Source organism: Sarcophilus harrisii, chromosome 2, assembly GCF_902635505.1.
Source record: "Sarcophilus harrisii chromosome 2, mSarHar1.11, whole genome shotgun sequence".
Lineage (NCBI taxonomy): Eukaryota > Metazoa > Chordata > Mammalia > Dasyuromorphia > Dasyuridae > Sarcophilus > Sarcophilus harrisii.
This window is the reverse complement of record NC_045427.1, coordinates 444217722-444236096: the sequence shown is the minus strand read 5'-3', so window position 1 is coordinate 444236096 and position 18375 is coordinate 444217722. Positions and strand designations below refer to the sequence as shown.

Below are 18375 nucleotides of genomic sequence, written 5' to 3'. Positions count from 1 at the left end.
CTAGGATGACATAATGGGAGGTACTAGAGAGACTCCTGATATTCTAATGATGTCTAAAATGGATAAAGACCTTTATCCCATTAAACATTAAGAGGAAATAAGTATAGCCTAAGGTCTAAGATATAAGACCTTTATCCTATCAAACATTAAGGGGGAATGGTTATAACCTGAGGCAGAGTAACTAAATAGAACAATTAGGGAAACTGGGTCAGGATATTAAAAGAGAACTGTGGCACAACACCTAGACTTGCTTATCTGCAAAATGGAGATGATAACTATATGATATTGCTTGTGTGAATCAACCGATATAATGTATGAAAAAATATAAATGTCAATGATTATTACTGTTATTTACAGAAGACTTCCAGCGGAGTCTAATAGTACATAGAAAAGAATAGAATTCTACCTTTTTTAGGGTAAGAGGAAGAAGCAGATGAAGAAATAGCAGTTAGGCAAGAAAAAAACCCAGTTTTTGCTATTAAACAACTTCTATCCAAGTCCTGGCTCTGACATTTACAAGATATTTGATCTTGAGCAAGTTATTTAGCTCTCTGAGCTTCAATTTGTTTATCTGTTAAGTAAGGATAATATTTTTATTATATACATTATTTTGAAGTAAGTGCTACAAAAAAATGTGAGATGTTATCTGAGGGGAGAATTTAGTACTGCATAGTAGGAATTTCCATAAGAAAAGCATTCTGGAGATAACATAACAGTCTCCAAAAAAAGGACTTGTTTTTCTTAAAAGTCATTCATTTAGTGCAGGAAGCTTTGTTAGAAGGTAGTCTCATATGAGAACACATACAATGCTGTATTGAAATTTGGATATACTGAAAATGTAAGTCCTTGTGATTGGCAGGATGCTGTAATATTTGACATTTGGGGCAGAGGTTGAATGGTCACTTGTTTGGGATATGCTACTATTTATGCCCTCTAAATAAGCAGCTCATATGGGTAGCACTTTCCTTTGAACATACCTGGCAGAAGTCTTACATTTCTTTAAAAAATCTGCTGCAAATTGAGGCCAGTGGAATTTGTTCACAATTTCATGATGCCATGCCCAAGAAGCTCCACGATGAGGGTGACTTAATCAAACTCTGCTAGACATACTGGGGTTACTGAGCCTCAGATAGAAGGCTCAGTAAAATGGGTATACAACATTTTCGGTGCAATTCTAAAATGCTGCCAGATACAACACAACAGGTTTTATTCCACATATGTTGTTCAGAGAGTGCACTATGCTATCTGGCTATCTGAAAATTGCTAAAAGTTGCAGGAAGAGAAGCTGGAGGGCAGGTTTTACTGAAAAACCATAGGGCTGTCCAACCAGTGGATAATTACTAAAACAGGATCAGTGAATTGGTAAGGATTGTAAAAGAGTTGTAACTAGTTACAAAGAACTTTTGGGATCTTTACTGGTAACATTCCTTAGACATTTACCAGCTAAGTTCTCTGTGCCTCAGCTTCCAAATTTGTAAAAGTTAGGAGACTGAACTCAGTGCATCTTTGAAGGTCCTCTCATGCTCTGAATATATATATTCCGTGAACCTGATACAGAGCTTGCAGTTGTATATTTTATTCAATTTTTTAGAAACTCCCCCTTGTGGACAATGATATACAATACTTGACTTATTTATTTTTTAACCTTTAATATTAATCCCAAGGCAGAATCTAGCCTGGAACTATGTTTCTTATATATTTCTAGGAAATTATAAGATATAAATATGGAATGGGCCTTAGAAATAATCTAGTCCAAAAATGTTAAATAAGTATAAATGGATCCTTTTCAGATATATAGTACCTTAGAAAATCATAAACATTATCTACATTGTATTATATTTTTATTATCTGGCTCAGGCCTCAGTAAGGAATTTTGCAGGTCAGCTCATTTGACATGTCTGATTCTAGTCCAAACCCACTATTTTATAGCTAGGGAAACTGAAGTCCAGAGAGTTTATGTGACTTGTCCACAGTCATATAAGCAGGAAGTCAAGTCAACATTTGAATCTAGGTCTTCTGACTCCAAATTCAATATAGGCCAAAAACAAAGAGAAACAAGATGAGGTGACTGGCTGAAGAAAATTTAATCTAAAAATAGATGCACAAGTCAGGTATACATAGTGAAATCAAGGCAGTCCCCAACTAACATAAAAAAGGCTTGTCTGTGAAAAATGGTTTGGGGATGGTCTGAATGGAAGACTATTTGACTGATACCTAAATTCTGTCCTTGAAGTCAGAACCTGGAAAATGACTGACCAAAAAAAGAGATCATTAAAGAGCTGAAGTGGCATAAAAGAATTGTTCAAGCTGAATTTTTTTTCTCAAAACAAAACAATAATGCTTTATTTTAACATTCAATTAAAAACATTTTGAGTTCTAAATTCTCTCCCTCCTATTGGGAAAGCAAGCAATATGATAGCAATGATACATGTGAAATCATGCAAAATAAATTTCCATATTAGCCATATTGAAAAAAAAAGCAAAAGAAACAAAGTGAAAAGAGTATATTTTAAACTGTATTCAGAGTTCATCAGTTATCTGGTGACAAATAACAGTTTTCATTGTGAATCATTTGGAATTGTCTTGGATCATTGTATTAATTAGAGTAGCTAAATCTTTTATAGTTGAACATCACTACAATATTGTCATTACTATGTACATATTCTCCTGATTTTGCTCACTTCAGTTTGTATCAGTTCATGTAAATCTTCCCAGGTTTTTCTGAAATCATTCCCCTTATCATTTCTCATTGCACAATAATATTCCATCACAATTATATACCACAACTTTTTCAGCCATTCCCCAATTGAAAGACATCTCCTCAATTGCCAGTTCTTTGCTAACACAATAAGAATTGTCATATTTTTGTACAAATAAGTTCTTTTAACTTTTCTTTGATTTCTTTGAGATATAGCCATATAAGTGGTATTATTAGTTCAAAGGGTGTCATGCTAAATTTTCAATAATCAGAATAATCAAATTATAGATTATTAGAGTTAGATGAAATCTTAGAACATAACATTAGGACTTAGAATATAGGATGTGAGAGTTGAAAAAGAAATTAAAAGCAAAGAATTATAGAACATGGAATACAGGAAATTAAAACTAGAATGGACCTCAGAAATCATCGAGTCTAGGCCCATTATCTTAATATGAAAACTGAGAGCCAAAACAGTAAAATGACTAAAATATGACATAGAGTTGGGACTAAAATTCAGATTTCTTAATTTACAAGATTATGTTCTTCTCCCTAGATTTTGTAATCTAACACATATCAATGAATATGTACACTTCAAAAATGAGTTTTTCATAAGTCTTCTTCAAAGTGAGCTCTGCTCAGATACTTAATATTTTATAAGATGAAGTTTTAGAACAATTATCTGTAAAAGAGTAATTTGTAACCTCAAGATTAAGTTACTGACATTTTACTAAAATTAACAATTATTGACGACAAAATTTTCCATGAGATAAAGTTTGCAAATGACATTGTACAGATTTCAGGTCCCAGACCACTAAAATGCGTCTTCAATGTAATTCAAGGTAATGTAAAAGAGCCTAGGACTAGCTCTCTTCACAGATAAAACCAAATGGATGAAGACTGAATATTTCCAGATTTATGACAAATAGGGAACATTTACTGTTCTCAAGCTCCTACCATCTGTACCACTGCCCTCACTTTCTTCCCTTGTAGAAAATACAAAAGCTCAGAAGTTGCTGATACTGAGAAAGAGACAAGATCAAATTGGACTAGTTATCTCTAGTCACTTCTAAACTGGAATCACTGCATCTAGATAGCTATGGGTGGAAATACACATAACTGTATCCTACCTGTTCTTCACATTTTGAGTTAGTTAATTATAGAGGGAAAGTCCTACTTTAGGACTTCTCTAATCATCAGGATCTCTGCAGGCCACACCCTTCTTATTTCCAGTCATGCTTCCTCACATGGTGAATGATTAACATTTCAAAAACACTCTCTCTTCCTCTCTCTCTCTCTCTCTCCCCCTCTCTCCCTCCTTCCCTCCCCCCTCCCTCTCCTTCTCCCTTTCCCTCTCCCTCTCCCTCTTTCTTTCTTCTTCCCCTTCCCCTCCCTCTTCTTCTCTCTCTCCCCTCCTCCTTTTCCTTCCCCCTTCTTTTCCCTTCCCTTTCTCTTTCCCTCTCCTCTTCTCTCCATCCCTCCCTCTCCCTTTTGCTCCCTCCTTCTCTCCCTCCTTCTTATCCTCCTTCCCTTCCTCTTCTTCTTCTTCTTCTTCCTCTTCTTCTTCTTCTTCTTCTTCTTCTTCTTCTTCTTCTTCTTCTTCTTCTTCTTCTTCTTCTTCTTCTTCTTCTTCTTCTTCTTCTTCTTCTTCTTCTTCTTCTTCTTCTTCTTCTTCTTCTCCTCTCTCTCTCTCTCTCTCTCTCTCTCTCTCTCTCTCTCTCTCTCTCTCTCTCTCTCTCCCCTTTCTTCCTCCTCCCCCACTATCTATCTCTGTCTTTGTCTCTGATTCTTCCCTTTCTTCCCCGTATCCTCTTTTTAAGCATTTTGTGATTCTGTAAGGTCTCCCTTAGATTTCTAATGAAGGAAACATTTATTTCCATCTTCCTCCTTTCTAGCAACATCAAAGTAGCACAGAGCAACGAGAGCACTAAACAACTATGCTGAATAAGATGGTTCTAGCCTTGATGAACTCAAGAATTCAGGAATTGGATGCTGGCTGTTCAGAAAGAAGTGCTTTCAGCAGCTACACTCCGGAGTGTGCTGGAGTTGAATCATATAAGCTTGAGAGCCAATTGTTAAATTTTCGGCATGAGAATTTAAGCTGTAGAAACCAGCAAATGCTTCAAAACAGGACTCAATTTATTTTGCTGATTATCTATACTTGTGGAGAAAATGTTAATAAGATTAAACTAAACATTTTATCAATAGCGTTTTTTTTTCCTTCTGAAAAACAGATTGTTAAACATTTACCAGTACCTCATTACATCTTCCTGCATCTCTAGGATGTGTCATGTACTGCTAATTAGCCAGAAGATATTAATTTTGAATGAGTTCCTTTCACATAAAAACAGAAGTTGAAGGTGAAATTTATTTAAAACCCCCCAAAATCTCTTCTCCATCCAAGAGAATATAATAAAGATAGGTTTCTATGAGTCCTTGGAGTGCCTCACATGTTTTTTGAATCTGTTTATGGGTATCTGTGAGTCTTTGTTTTATTACTGTTAATATTTTATTGTTTTAAGTATTTAAATGTTAACACCACATTTTTTTGTTTTTGTTTTGTTTTGTCTTTTAAGCATTTCTTTTGCTGTGGAGTAAATAATTATTCCTGATATGCACATACTTTGTATATTCAGTACCTTTCTTAAAGGGACTCTTTTAATCCCTTTTAGGATTATTCACCCTAGCATAAGGCATTCCAAACATTGTTTGGAAGATTATTTCCCTGGTTTTACTCTGGTTGGAAATTGTAATGGGACCGAGAGGCCAAGAAAAGCCTAATACTGTCTTCAGTGACAATCTTTCCTCTGGATATGAACCTGGTCTTCAAGAGCTCAGAAATGAGGAGTCCTTGGTGAGAAGAGGACAATCTCTCCCTAGACTGTGGCTCTGACACTTAAAATGTTATAGAAATGAGGCGTGACCATTGTGAGTGACAGTAGTAAATAGAGAATTGCATTTGGAGTCAAGAAAGCTTGGATTCAATCCTGGCTTTGACAGGATTAACTAGTTGTGCAACCAAGGGAAAGTCACTTAGTATTTCTAAGTATTCCTCTCTAAAATGGAGATACTGCTCTTTCTACCTTACATTATTGTTATGAGGCACATAATAAATACACGTAATAAGACTTGCAAACTTATAGGTTTATATTGATGTCTATTATATTATGAAAGTTGCCCCTGTGTTCTAAGTGCTCTCTGAAGATCCGGCACTCAAACATGATCCCAGCATTCACCAGTTGGCAAAACTTTTAAAGTTGGTTTTCTGGGGGAGAGAAGATGGAATAAGCCGACATTCTGGTTGTTCACAATGTAGATAAAAAAGCAGCCAGGATTAAGTCATGTGATCCTTGGGTCTGTAGCCCCTGTCCCTGTCTTTGAGAGCTGATGAGTTCTAGTTGCAGAGTACTAACATCAAAGGATGAAGAGCATTTTCCCCTTTCTCCCCATCAAGAACTCTTGTGACATGTATGATGAGAGGTCAAGAAGCTGAAAATAACTTTATTTTTCTCCTATATTAGAAGTCACCATAACTATAATTTCCATGCAGAACTTCTCCAGTGATCACTCTTCATGTGATACAGTCTCCTCTCAGGAACAAGTAAGTCTCAAAGGATTTCAATTGCTGGGTGTTTTCTCAATAAAGAGCAGTTCCCTTGCCTCAGCCTTCCTGAGGCAGGGGAGGCAGACCTGACTCATGTGTAGTCAATGCATTGTTTACAAAAAAGATTTAGAGATCAAAAGTATGGTTTCTGCTTCATTGAGACTCAGTTTTCTCAGCTGTAAAATGGGGGCAAAGGCTGTTTCTATGTGGTCTGGAACCTAGAATGTACTAGATAAATATAAACCAGTAACAAAACATTTGAGGATAGGTACTGTTCTGTGTTTATCTTTGTATCATGAACCTAAGCTAGCCCAATGCCTTAATCATGTAGGCTTTTTTTTTTTGGGAGATTGGACTGGGTCTCCCTCTCTTGTCAAGGAGGGAAGTGCAGCCATACTCATGGTCCTAGTCCCAATACTGAATCAAAGGCAAGCCTTGACCTACTCCTCTTTTCCTACCTGGGCCAATTTGCTCTTCAGGCATTTGTTTCAGTGACCCTTCACTTCTGGGGGTTCACCATATTGGTGACAACAAATCTGCCTTTAGCCTATTGCAGCTCAGAGTACCTGAGCTCAAGGGATCCAACAGCTTCAGCTTTTTGCAATAGCAAGGATTATAAACATATGCCAAAATTCCTGGCCATAGTAAGCTCTTAATAAAAACCTACTGAATTATCAAAAGTGATTTCTCAAGATAATTGGTTAGTCATGTCAATCTATATTTATTAAAACTCATTGGCTATTACATTCAGAACTTGCACATTGTAAGTGCTTAATTACAGATTGATTTGAATTAAAATTTTAGAGGCAGTTTTGACCTGGTACTATTTCCAGGACTGCTGGCTCTACTAGAAGTTGTTTTCTAGGCTTATCTTTAGGGATAGAAATTCAGGTTATCTCCACTGGCTAAGGTTTACTTTTTATTTTCTTTGCTCTGCTGTCTTGCTCCTGTGGGTCTTGTTCTGGTCCTAGGCTACCTGGATGAAGTACTTTCCTAAAAGTCCTGCTGGGATACCTCTCAAGTCTTCATACTATTCCTATACTAATATTTTGGTCTCTTTCTTCACTTTTCCTAGAGATCTAATGGTCTTGAACACCGTCTAACAATTCATGCTGCACTTTGAAGTTTATGAAATGCTTTTCTCACCTTCATTTGATTTTTTTCATTTATTTCCTTGAAATTCTTGACTTTTTGTTTTTCCATATGAACTTTGTTATTTTTTCTAGGTCATTAAAATAGTTTTTTGGGAGTCTGATTGGCATAGTGCTAAATAGATTAGTTTAGGTAGTATTGTCATCTTTATTATATTTGCTTGCCCAATCTAAGAGCATTTAATATTTTTCCAATTGGTTAGATCAGACTTAATTTGTGTAGAAAGTGTTTTGTAGTTTTTCTCATAAAGTTTCTGATTTTCCCTTGGCATATAGATTCCTAAATATTTTATACTATTAGTAGTTACTTTAAATTTCTCTAACTCTGTTGGATTTTGTGAGTGATATATAAGAATGTTGATTACTTATGTGGGTTTATTTTGTATCCTGCAACGGTGCTAAAGGTGTGGATTATTTCTAATAACTTTTTAGTAGAATCTCTGGGGTTCTTTAAGTATGTCATCATATCATCAACAAAGAGTGATAATTTGGTTTCCTCATTGCCTACTCTAATTCCTTTAATCTCTTTCTCAACTTTTATTGCCAAAGCTAGCATTTCTAATACAATATTTAACAGTAATGGTGATAGTGGGCAACTTTGTTTCACTCCTGATTTTATTGGGAATGGTTGCAGTTTGTCCCCATTACATATGATTCTTACTGATGGTTTTAAATAGATGCTGATTATTTTAAGGAAAAGTCCATTTATTCCTATACTCTCAAGTGTTTTTTAATAGGAATGGATGTTGGATTTTATGAAATGCTTTTTTCTGCATCTATTGACATGATCATATGGTTTTTGTTAATTTGGTTATTAATATGGCCAATTATACTGATAGTTTTCCTAATATTGAACCAGCCCTACATTCCTGGTATAAATCATGCTTGATCATGGTGTATTATTCTGGGGATGATTTTCTGTAGTCTTTTTGCTAATATCTTATTTAAGATTTTAGCATCAATCAATATTCATTAGGGAGATTGGTCTATAATTTTCTTTCTCTGTTTTCAACCTACCTGGTCTCACAACAACCCTTTGAGGTAACTAATGAAAGTATTTATTGTACTTTTTGAGTGATTATAGAGCTCATTTAGGAGATTCTGCAATATCAGGAATGTGACATGTGCAAACAGAAGTACCTAAAAGACCTCATCATCTATATAAAGGAATCTTCCTGCTTTGGGGGCCCATGTTTTTGATTGGTGAATGTTTACTTTATCAATCCCAAACAAGACCCATCATACCTATAATAGTGGAACAGTAATCAATCAACATTATTCCTAGAAAGGAAATATCAATTATCCTATGACTCTACTTGATAATCCTGACTTCCTTGACCAAATCAACCATCTTGGCCACTATCATCCTAAATATGCTATTTCATCCATTATCAACCAATTATACATAAAGCAAGCATTTTCTTTCCTTGAAGACAGAGTCTATTTCATTTTTTAATTTGCATTCCATCACTTCATGTATTGCTAATAAGCATATTCACTTTTTTTCATTCCATTTGAGCTTTTCTTCACTAGACATCCTCCAAGATGATGGCAAACATTTTTGGGAAATGCGTTCCTTTTCTATGTCTGGTCTGAATTGTCAGAAAATTATCAGAGTTATCTCAGTTACATCTTTCAAAGAATTTTATATGGTTTAAAGAGACATTTTACTGAAGGAGGGCCTCAAAGAGATCATTTTATATCACACACACACACATACACACAGAGTGACAGTATATTCTCTTATTCTCATCAAAGGTCATTCCCTTCAATTTATATTTTGAAAAAAAAATTTACCTTTAATGAATTCTTTTGAATCCTGATTGAAAAAAAAAAAGGTTATCTTAGTTAACTAAGTCTCTAGATTCACCCTTTTGAAATCTAGGTTAAACTGACATAAAATGTTTTGATGGAAGGGCTCTTCAGGATCATCTCACCCCACTCTTATTTTACTTCTGAAGAAACTGAGGCTCCTAAAAGTGAAGGGATTTATATAAGGCCATAAAGATTATAAACGGCAGAATCAGAACTTTAATCTTTGTTTTCTGTCTTATTTGGTCTTGTGATTTAGGCCAAGATGGTTGATTTGGTCGAGGAAGTCAGGATTATCAAGTAGAGTCATAGGATAATTGATATTGATTTATCTAGTTCAGTGATTCATAACGGATCATTTTATATTAATTTTTTGAACTTCAGTTAGTCAACATTACTAGCCCAGTGCTTGGAGAACATTGTCTTGCAAATGCAGCTGTATGCTGCAGACATTAAGAATGTGACTTATCCAAGTCATTTCTCTCCGATCTATTTTCCTCTTCTGTAAAATAGTATGCGGGCATCAAAATGAGATGTATATAAAGTGTTTTGCAAACTTTAAAAATATTCAAATATAATACAAATTTTATATAATTTTAACTGAATAATTCGGCTTTGGGTTGATATTTTTTCCTCTAAATCCTTTGAGCCTATCCTAGATAAAAGGATGAGTGTGGCCTAGAGGACAGGACAATTGCAATCATGTAGATAAGACAAGGCAAATCTCAAGACAATTAAAAATCCAGGCAGAGACTAACAGGGACCATTCTGTCAGGCAGCCTGGAGTGTCCCGTCACGTGGAGATTTTAGGATCAATGGGGTGTTAAGTCATTTATGTAACACGGTCCTTCATGATATGCTTGTTAAATAAATACCTGCGGGACGGCTTTGAGCAAAGTGCCTCAAAAGGGATTCACGTCTTGGGCACAGCCCCGAAGGGAGCTTGGTCCAAGGGGCAAAGCTTCCTCCTGGCTCTCAAAACCCCTGCAAGTCTGCTTACAACCTGAAGTTGCGCGGCTGGGAGGGATTACGCTAACTCGCTTAACCCGTCGCCTCCGCGTTTTAAGGCAACCTCTTGGCTGACGTCGGCTCGCTGAGGTTCGCACAGGCGGCGAGTGCCGAAGCGAACTTTGATTTGAACCCAGGTCCTTGGACGAAACGATTTTTCTGCGGTGAGGGATGACTTCTCCGCAGTGTTGTCCCAACTCTACCACAAAGCTAATGTCAATTCCGACGGAACACATTTCGTGTGTTTCTGATTGTTCCAGTCGGACAGCGCGACACACCGCAAGACCCCCCAGAAAGCAACGGCCAAAACCGCCCTTAGCAGAGGTAGTGGTAGGGCGGCTGCCCATGCGCAAAAAACTTCCTGGGTGGCGAGAGGCGCGTGTACTCGCGGGCCCGGCGCTGGAGGAGGAAAGCGACGGAGCGAACGAGCCCGCCAGACGCGCGCACACGAAAGGACGCCAGAGCCGCTCGCGCTCCGGCACTTCGGGGAGAAGAAGGGCGGGGCGGGGGGAGGGCAGGAGGAGGGAGGCGTGGCGAGAGTGCTGTCGTCATGGCTGCGCCTCGGTTGCCCCCCTCACCGGCAGCCCGGCAGGCTGCGCGCGCATCTCCCCCTTCTTTTGTGGTCCGGCCCATTGCGAGGGTGACAGGAAACCCTGTGTAGGGTGCGCCGCCATCTTGGACGAGTCCGAGGAGGATCCTTTCCTGAGGGAAGCCGCAGGAGCCGCCGCCGGAGCCGCCGCCGCCCCGCGCCTCCTCTTCTTACCCCGGCCTCCTCAGCCTGTCCGAGCTCGTATCCTCCGCCGCCCAGGGCACAGGCCCGTGACTGTCGCCTCACTTCCTTGGTGCCCAGGGGCCTCCTCTTCCCCTCTTGACGCTTCACGCCCCGTTCGGAAAGCTGCCCAGCCACCAGCCACCCCCCAGGTACTTGACCCCGGGCTGGCCCCCTTCGGGGCGCCCCCAGCCCTCTCTCAGCCAGAGCGCTTATTTGAGGGGGGGAGAGGGAGGCAGGAAGGCCCTCCCTCGTAGCGCAGTCTCCTCGGGCCTGCGCCTGGGCTGGTGCCTCTGGGTCCGCGGGGGCGGGCAGCGCTCGGGAGGGGATTCCAGGGAGAGAGGCGGCTCCTGACAGTAGCGGAGGTGAAGTGAGGCTGCGAGAGGGGCTGCGGCTGGCACTCCGCCGACTCCGTACCACCCTCCCCCTGGCCTGTCTTGGTGCGGGAATGTGGCTGGGGGGGGCGGGGCGGAGGGGAAGGCGGAAGGTGCTTTCCAACCCTCATTTCCCCTTCCCCCCATCCCTACCGCTACCCCTCCTGCTCTCCCTCTTATTCTTCGTTCTTCCCCCAGATCATTGTTTTTGCTCTAGGTGCACTTAGAGATGCTAGGAAAGGAAAGGGTGTGTTTCCTTTATAACCTTTCCCACCTCTTCCACCACACATCCATCCGGGAGAGGAGAAACGGCATCTCCTGATGAATGTTAAGAAACTGGACAAGTGATTTCTTGATGGTGTTCCTTTTCTCTGCCTTGAGACAGAGAATTTGTATTTTATGCTTCCGCTTGTGCTCTTGCTCACTCTTCTGCCCCTGGGTCACAGACGTGGCATTTCCCCCGAGACGGCTACAGTCTTGCCCTGAACACAAAAAGACTTCTTTTCAAAGTGCTTCCAATTCCCCTTTCTCAAGCACCTTGGTTATACTGCGAAAACCCTTGTAGATTTTAGTAGACTGCTACTTCTCAAGCTTGGAAACGTGGATGTGTATTTAAGAGATAGTGTGTTTTTGGTGTATGCTCCCACGAACTGCAGTAGAACGGTGTCCAGATTCATTCTACTCAAGATGGCATCTAATAATTAAAAAAAAAACAAACCTGCTTCAAGGATTCTCTGAAAGGGTTGTATTATACTACACATGTTTTTGGAATGTGATTACTCTGGAGCCCCTTAAAATATTGGTGTGGGAGGGAGTCCTCTTAATAAAAAAAGGCTAATAACCATGTTCGCATCAAGTTTTTGGGGACGTGACTTAACCCTTAGCTAAATCTTATCCCCCGATTCTGCAACCATATCGGTTTTTCTAGGGTGGCTCAACACTTTGTATAGAGTTTTTTTCCCCCAACTACTTATTTGAATTGTAGCCCTGCAATCGATACACCATGCAGTTTTAGCACCAAGATATGCAAATTGATTTTTGTTGTTGGGGTGGTCGTGTTTGCACTACCTAGTTGAAAATTTTTTGAGGTCCCGGGTCATCTATGATTTCACGTTTTAGTTTTTTATCTGTCCCCTGGGATTAGTGAATATTCAGCTTGGGGTGTGTGTGAGCAGGGCAGAGTGCTGAACTTGAAGTCGAGAAGAATTGAATTCATGTCCTGTCTCTGGTTTTATCTATTTGAGCATGGCAAGACACTTTTAAAAACTCAGTTTCTTCTTTTTCAAAATAGAGAAGATAATAGTTCTTATAACTAACAGTTTAAGAAGTATTCAGAATAGTGATATGAGCTATCAGATTATTGGAGAAGTAGTGACTGCTGCTTTGAAGAATGGAGAAAGGGAGCTAATTTTTCTCTGAGACAATTATCAAGTTTGTGAATTAACAGAATCAGAATTGGCATGCTCTTGTGATTGGCCTTCATAGAACTAAAATACTATATAAATTATTTGTTGACTGAACAGAGTATAACATAGCAGAGTATGTTAAAATGAGGTTCTCCTTTAGATGCCAATACTTGTGTTATTTTGGGGCAATTATTAGGGCTTCTGAGGAGCTATAAGATTACTAACTAGTCTTTTAGTTCTGCATAAAGACTAATATAATTCTGAATTAACCTAAGTTTTGCCAAGAAATTTTTATAAAATTAAAGGAAATATTGAAATGTACATTCATTATTAGATGTTTCCAAACATCTATTGGGCATGCAATAAAGCATACTTATTCACTAGTTTGATTTATATTTACATACATTTTAAGTCCAGAATTTATCTTTTTTTTTTTTTTTTTTTAAACTTGGCAAAATAGGGAGGGAATAGGACTGAATTTAGAGAGGTAATTTTCTGAATATTTAGAATTATAAACTTTAGGGTCTACTTTGAAAGGTCCAAAAGTCAAGTGAGTTAGTGTGTATGTAATTCAAAATTACATGTGCCCCTTTCTTTAAATATTAATCTTCATTCTTTGAAACAGTTTATATTTTAAGCTAAATTAGTTTTTATTAATGCTTGACTCATTTAGGTTGTAAACAAGAAATCATTAGGCTACTTTGAATATTTCTACAAGTGTTTTTCTCTTTTATTGAAATACAGCCTTTGTGAGATATTGTAAACGATAGCTAAAACTGATTTGTTTTGAGGGCCATTTAAACTATCAGACCATGTTTGAGTCAGCAAGGACTTGATATTTGATTTACACTTTTAAGTTTCTAATTCTTAAAAATTGAAAGCTAGGTATAATTTGGAAAGTTGTCCTCAGGTCATAATTGGAAATGAACATTTCAAGCATTTAAATTTATTTTACTATTAGTGTTAACTGGTCCTATTAACTTTAGTCTTAGTAATAAAGATCTCTTTATTAACTTCAAAACATTTATTTCTTCCACTTTTCAATCCAGAGTGTTATCGTGGGGAGCAAGTGAGGGGGTTGAACTTGCCATTTTTGGTGTTTGTGATCCATTTTATCTAATTTTTTTTTAAGTGATTGAAATTATCAGTTTTTTTTTTTTTTTTTTTGTTTTTTTTAAAGAAGAATGTCTTGTTAGGTATGCAGAGGATTTTTTCTGTAGATCTGGGAGTAGGAACTGTTTACAAATATAGCTTTGCAATTGAATGACCTTCATTAGGGAAGAAGTTTAACTATTCAGATTGGCTGCTCAATTATTCCTGTCACCTGATAAATCAAATGGTACTCTGTTTTAGTAGGCCTTTACATACACAAAAAAGCCCAATTCTTGATAACTAGGAACCAAATCCTGTCTTGGCTTAGGTGATATTCTGGTAGAATATTTTATTGTGGAAAAATATTTTATGTTGATTTTCTGTATAATTAAAGAAATTTTCATTTATTCTAAATTCTATACGTTAAACATAAGCATAATCAGACAGAAAAGATTGTTTTTTAATTTAAATCAGTAAATTCAGTTCAGAATATTGCTTAATTAGCTGTTCATACCATAATTAGAATTACTATCTTAAAATATTTGGATTTCCATTTTTAACTTTTTATTAATAATGTGTTATATAGTCTGAATTTGGATTTCTTCTTTTGAATTGTATTATCTATATTTCAAAATTTTGATATTTCAAAAGTTTGTATGCATCTGATTCAAAAGAGGAAGATCTTTAGATCCAGTGAATTGAAACCATGTCTTTGTTTCTTATACAACCATTAAGTGCTTAATATTTCTATATTCATGTTCTTGCTAATATGGCTTTTCATTCATGCAAATCACTATAATATTTCCCCCCCTGAGACAATTGGGGTTAAGTGACTTGCCCAGGGTCACACAGCTAGGACAGATCAGGAGTTCAGATTTGAACTCAGGTTATCTTGACTTCAGGGCTGGGGCTCTATCCAAAACACTAACTAGCTGCCCCTCTATTATAATTTTTGAAAACAAATAATGACAATGCCAAAAAGTTAAAGGCAGTGAAGGGTTTTTTAAAATGTACTCAAAATTAGTTAACGTGAGTAGAATGAAAAGGTGAAAAGTACAGATTTATCACCGATAATTATGAAACATAACTATATATTTTTTGATAACTGGTTTTTGTCTCATCCACACTTCCCAATACATCACTTTCTCAGAGAGCCATTTATTAAATATAATTTCAGGCATTATGGTTATTTTCAAATTATAGCATCCCATAGTTATAAATTTACATATAATTCATTTTGAAAATTGAGAAACTAAATCAGTTTTCTAAAACTAAGCACTCTTGACCTAAAGTAGGATTTCTCCTCCCTACCTTGAAATTACATGTTTTTAAAAAAATAACCAAAATCCCCCCAATCTTCCCCCCCCCCCACTCACTACCTTGAAATTATTAAGAATAGCTTTGAGATAATCCTTAATATTTTTTATAGTATTTGTATTTAAGTTTACAAAAATATAGTGCTAGTTTTACATAGGGGTTATAGTAGTAAAAATTGTATGTTGGTAAGAATTATTAGTAATTTTCTTTAGTTACAAAGGTGTCATGCTCAACAATGCCATTGTGAATTCTGTTAATTGCATTCTTAATAGAACCCCAGAAAAACACTTCTCTGCTATTTCTCCCCTTCCCCCTTTCTTGAGTATTATTACTTTACTGTTAAGGTGTGGGCTAGTAGTGGCATCACACCTGGGACTACCTTGCTTCTCAGCTAACACTAAAAATAGTAGGAATAGATATTAAGAAAGGAGCTTCTGATTGATAGATCTTTCCATAGCTCAGCATATGGTTTCTCTTTGAGCCTTCCTGGCAGTTTCTTTGAAATCCTTCTAACTTCTATAGACATAGGAGTAGTTGGAACCAATACCCACCAAGCTGCTGAGTGATTTCATTCATGCTGCTGTTTCCCTTTCTGTTTGTTTCCTTGAAGGCTGAATAATTCACCTGACCTCCTAAATTTTGGAACTGGGGTCTAGAAATAAAATCTTCAGTTTAGCAGCCTATGTTTTTACAATGCACAGTATTTCTATTTGTTTTTAATGTAGTTTTTCTTGGTGTGGTTTTTCTGAATAAATAAAATTTAAATTTAAGATAAATTTTACCATGATATTAATGTTGATTCATTGGAATCAAGAGTTAGTTGGAAGGGACCCTAGATCATCTAGTCCAAAGGCAGTTATGGTTCTGTGGATAGATTCAGGGGGTCTGTGAACTTGGATGGGGGGAGGGGCATTTCCTTCAATTATGAAAGGTCCATAGGCTTCAGCAGATTGCTTTTTTATAATAAGAAAAAAAAAGATTAAGAATCCCCGATCAACCTCCTCATTTTGGAATCTTTATTAGAAACACCTTGGGAGTGTATATTGGGTAAAAAAAAAAAAAAAAAAAAAAACCTTGAAACTACTTACTTTAAAAACACCACTCAGAAACTTTTGTTTACAGCTAAAGAAAGTTCAAAGGTAGGTAAAATGGACTGTTCTCCTTAGTACCTATATTGCTTATCAGGTAAGAAGAAGAAAAAAGTCCTTCCTTAAAAAAAGATTAAGTACAGATAGTATTTCTTAAAGTGACCAATATAGATTGATCAGTATATATGTTTAACTTGTCATAAAGTCTGGAATAATCTTTACAGCTAAACTAAACTAACCTGTAGTTTTAATGGAAAGACTCAATGGAAAACAAAGCAAAAACAATAAAGAAAACCTGATGAATAGAAATAAAGTTTGTCTTCAATAAAAGACTGAATACAATTTTCCTTTAACTTGTATCTACTTTTGAATTTTAGTAACACATATACTTTTTTTTTTTTTAAATTAAAGCTTTTTATTTACAAGGTGGGTAATTTTTCAGCATTGACAATTGCAAAACCTTTTGTTCCAACTTTTCTCCTTCCTCCCACCTCTTCCCCCAGATGGCAGGTTGACCCAATACATGCTAAATATGTTAAAGTATAAGTTAAATACAATAGGTGTATACATGTCCTAACAGTTATTTTGCTCTACAAAAAGAATCGGACTTTGAAATAGTGTACAATTAGTCTTTAGGGAAATCAAAAATAGAGGGATTGGAAATTCCATGTAGTGGTTCATAGTCATCTCCCAGAGTTCTTTCAAGAAGCTGGGTGTAGCTGGTTCAATTCATTACTGCTCTATTGGAACTGATTTGGTTCATCTCATTGTTGAAGAGGGCCACGCCCATCAGAATTGATGGTATAGTATTGTTGTTGAAGTATATAATGATCTCCTGGTCCTGCTCATTTCACTCAGCATCAGTTCATGTAAGTCTCTCCAGGCCTTTCTGAAATCATCCTGCTGGTCATTTCTTACTGAACAATAATATTCCATAATATTTATATGACACAATTTATTCAGCCATTCTCCAGTTGATGGGCATCCACTCAGTTTCCAGTTTCTGGCCACTACAAAGAGGGCTGCCACAAACATTCTTGCACATATAGGTCCCTTTCCCTTCTTTAAAATCTTTTTGGGATATAAGCCCAGTAGTAACACTGCTGGATCAAAGGGTATGCACAGTTTGATAACTTTTTGAGCAGAGTTCCAAATCGTTCTCCAGAATGGCTAAATGTGTTCACAATTTCACCAACAATGTAATACATATACTTTTTTTTTTAAAAATAGCTTTTTATTTACAAGTTATATGTATGGGTAATTTTACAGCATTGACAAATGCCAAACCTTTTGTTCCAATATTTCCCTCCTTCCCCCCACCCCCTCTCCTAGATGGCAGGATGACCAATACAATACATATAACTTTTTAAGGAACTCAGAAAATTGGGGAATAAGGTAGAGGTGGAAAGAAGTATTTTAGTTGAAAACTTTTCTTGACTTTCTAAATAGTCTATATTAGTAATTGGAATACTATTTTTTAAACAGTCAGTTGTTGGAAACATTTGAAGAAAAAAGGGAAGAGAAAGTTGTTTTCTTCGGGAATATTAGAAAATTGATAAACTACTACTAAAATTAGAATTTTTGCTTTGTAGTTGTGATTGACTTTCAGTGACCTTTTAAAATATAGATTAAAATCCATAAAAATCCATTAAAATCCAGGCTAAGTCTGTCAAAATTGATCAGTGCACAGTGTTGCTCTTGTCTATGTTCTCCTTCTGGTTTTGCTCCCTTCACTCAGCATCAGTTAGTTCATTTAAATCTTTCCAGGTTTTTCTAAAATCTGCTCTTCATTTCTTATAGTACAATAGTATTCCATTATATTTACATACCATAGCTTGTTTGTCCACTCCCCAATTGATGGTCATCTCCTCAATTTTCAATTCTTTGACACCATAATTTATGATTCTCACAAACACATTGTGATAGAGATACTCCAGGTAGTATTCATTTTACATATGAAAAAACTGAAGAATGTCACCACAAAATATTTTGTATATGTATGTCCTTTCCCCCTTTTTATGATCTTTTTTTGAGATACAAATTTAGTAGTGGTATT

At 36.9% G+C, this 18375-nt stretch overlaps 1 protein-coding gene across 1 annotated transcript in view; it reads left to right on the top strand.

Annotated features, from left to right (window-relative positions):
• The first annotated feature begins 10892 nt into the window (after window positions 1–10892).
• Window positions 10893–18375, top strand: part of RAB14 (RAB14, member RAS oncogene family) — a 28936-nt gene continuing 21453 nt past the window's right edge. The window contains exon 1 of the mRNA XM_003757082.4: window positions 10893–11194. The gene's annotated coding sequence lies outside the window, so the exon portion shown is untranslated. The remainder of the gene's footprint in view (window positions 11195–18375) is intronic.